This window comes from Trachypithecus francoisi, unplaced genomic scaffold, assembly GCF_009764315.1.
Source record: "Trachypithecus francoisi isolate TF-2019V2 unplaced genomic scaffold, Tfra_2.0 Lachesis_group8, whole genome shotgun sequence".
NCBI lineage: Eukaryota > Metazoa > Chordata > Mammalia > Primates > Cercopithecidae > Trachypithecus > Trachypithecus francoisi.
In genome coordinates, this window is record NW_022681473.1 from 103,855,973 (window position 1) to 103,859,041 (window position 3,069).

At 48.9% G+C, this 3,069-nt stretch overlaps 1 pseudogene; it reads right to left on the reverse strand.

Annotated features, from left to right (window-relative positions):
- Positions 1 to 792: 792 nt before the first annotated feature.
- Positions 793 to 2,083, reverse strand: LOC117081366 (annotated as a pseudogene).
- Positions 2,084 to 3,069: the final 986 nt, after the last annotated feature.

Genomic DNA, 3,069 nt, shown 5'->3' on the forward strand with positions numbered 1-3,069 from the left:
TTCAAACCTCAGTCTTTCATAATCTAATTATATGCAAATGCCCCTGTGGTCTTCCTTACCATCTTGAATACCCGGATAGAGCATTTTGGAGAACCAGAGCGGAGCTCCTTGAGGTAAGAAAACAAAAAAGACAAGGAATTCAGGATCTTTGAGTTGAAAGACAACAGCAGTCGTTTAATACGAAGTGGAGGCTGGGTGCAGTGACTCACACCTATAAATCCCAGCATTTTGGGTAGCCAACACAGGAGGATCCCTTAAGTCCAGGAGTTCGAGACTAGCCTGGGCAATATAACAAGACCCTGTCTCTACAAAGATAAAAATTAGCCAGCCATGGTGGCACTCACCTGTGGTCCCAGCTACTTGGAAGGCTGAGGCAGGAGGATCACTTGAGCCTGGGAGGTCGAGGCTGCAGTGAGCCATGATGGTGCCACTGCACTCAACCTGGGCAGCAGTATGGAACCTGGTCACAAAAAAATTTTATGTAATAGAAAGTGGTCACTTCTCCAGTGGAGACTGTCTTCAAACCTCCTTACACATCTGGACAGGTTACAAGAATTGCCTTATTCCAGTTTTGGAAATTGCCAGCTAGTAGAAACGCCTAATGTTGGGGCAAAGTTGTCCTCTCTCTCTTTCTCTTTTTACTGCAAAAAGTTTTGTTTCCACTTGGTCCAAGGCTTGAGAAGAAGCTCCAAGGTGATTAAAAAGCTGCCTAGAGGCTGGAGGGAGAGGGTCAAGCAGAAGCCCTGACACTTTGAGGGGGATCCTTCAGAAGTTGTTGGGCTCAGTAGGCTCCTAGTCATGCTTGAGGGTGAGCCTTCGGAAGAGGAATTTGCCCAGCCTGGCCTGCGGGCCAGCCAGCCTATCAAAGTTGGTCAGGTGGTTGTCCACCTTCTTGATGAGTTTCACTTCCTCATTGAGGAAGCAGCTCTCCAGGAAGTCAAGATATGGAGGTCTGTGTGGGCAGAACCCAGGGCATGAAGATCTAAAAGAGCCTGGTTCAGCTTCTTCTCCAAGGCCATGGCGGCTCCCATGGCATCCAGGGTTTTACCCCACTCATCTTAAGGTGACTTATGGATGTCCTGGAATAGAGCACTGCTGCCACACTCGTTTTGTATCTTCAAGAGATGCTCAGAGCCCTGCACTTCTCCTTGGCCAATTCATAGAAGGGGCCCACAGCTTCCAGAGCCCCATCATCATGATGGAAACCTAGCGAGAAGTGGCCTAGCGAGAGTGGGTGGAGGAGGCTCACCAATGCAAATTGACCAGGAGGTTGGTGGCTGCCTCCACATCAGTGGAATAATTCTGATGAATCTTGGAGCTCCTCATTGGTTGGCAAGAAGGAGCTAACCACAACAACTGTGTGGGCTGATCCCAGAAGCAGGAGATAGCCGAGAAGATGATCCTGGAGTTTGCAAGTGAAGAGGAGATTGGAGGATGCTCGGAGGCTAGAAGAGAGGGAGTCCCCGGGTCTGTTCTGTCCAAACACTGTTGAAGAAAAAACATATCCATGGGACTACTGAACACTCTGCCAGTCATTTCTCTTTTTGCTGTGAGTTCTGTTTTTTGAAACCCTTTCAAGTAACTCTGATTCCTTTTCTATATGATTTCCATTTGAATGTTGGAAGATGGCCATTGAGCCTCCCCAAGATGGAGAACCGCTCATGTTTCCTACCACGCTGTGGAGCCCTGTCCTGCTGGCTCAGCTCTGCACAGTCTCTGGGACCATGGGACGGAACATTGAGGGCCCTGAATTGCAGGCACCCCTGGCCAATACTTCCAACCCCATCACTAGGCCACATCTGGTCATGAGGACCAAGTCATGTAGTCTAGCTCCTATGACTGTATTTATTCTCTAACTCCCAGATTTCCATTTTGTCTCCCTGCCTGGGATCCATTACCTTGGACTGGGGCTCTGTCTTACCTCACAAGGCCTCCCTAGGAGTAGAGCCAAACCTCTGTCCCTGTAGGTGAGTCCCCAGCAGTTGATGCCAAGTTCTTCTGCCTGCCTTCTCCTTGGCCCCTTGCCTGCTACCAGACTCCCCTGGTCGTTTCTGGTCCTGTCTTTGACATGAACTTCCTGCATGGCCTTGGATTCCTTGTTTTCTAGCCAGCAAATGGAATGACTTTTAATGCATTGGTGGATTTAAAAACTAGCCCCATCTAAGAATCACCTGGGGGCAACTTTACAGAGTGCCAGTGTCCAGAGCTGGAACTGGGATGAGAAGTGAAAGGCGCCTAGCATGCAAAATGTAAAGTGCATCTCTCTCTGGTGCCAACCCTGCACTGGGAGGGCCCTGAGAGTGACTGTCTCCTTACATTAGCTCCCCTAGGAGCCAGGCTCGCTTCGCCCTGGTCCCAGCCCTGCCATTACCAGGGCAATAGCACCAGAGATTATGATCTATGTGGTCCAGGAAGAAGTCCCGATAATGGTATTTTGAAAAACTAGGCAGAGGTTAATGTGTGGAGACAGAATAGGGAATCGCTGGAATAGGTGGTCTCTCAGGGGTCTGTCACCCAGCAGGGTGCTCCAAGACCCTGGGACTCCTAACTGTATTCTTCTACCCATGCTTGGCCTTGGGAATTTGCTAGTAGCTTGTGATGTCCTCTTGTTTCCTGGAGAGTATGTCTCATTTCCAAACTCCAGCCAGGCTCAGTCAAGCCCATCCCGCCCCCAAGAACCCCAGGCTAACCAGGCCTTTGTTCTGACCAACGTCTTCTCCATTTCCAAGCAAAGCCTCTCTTAGATAATCAACGTTCCAGACCCTCCATTCTGTTGGCTCTCCTTTGGATATGTTCCAGCTGCCTGTGCACCTTCTACATGATGGGATGTGGAGACTTTACAATACTGAAGTATTCTGGTACATTCATATTCACTCATTCAACAAGCACGTGCTGAGGACCTGTCCTGTGCCCTGCACTATGCTATTTGCTGAAGAGCACAAAGATAGAGTGATATATTTACGCCTAGGGTAGCTTATGATACATCGGCATTTCCCCAAATGTGCTGAGTGTCAGTGGATGTTATACAAAAGTAAAGCAAAGCAAAACAAAACAACAAAAAACATTTCC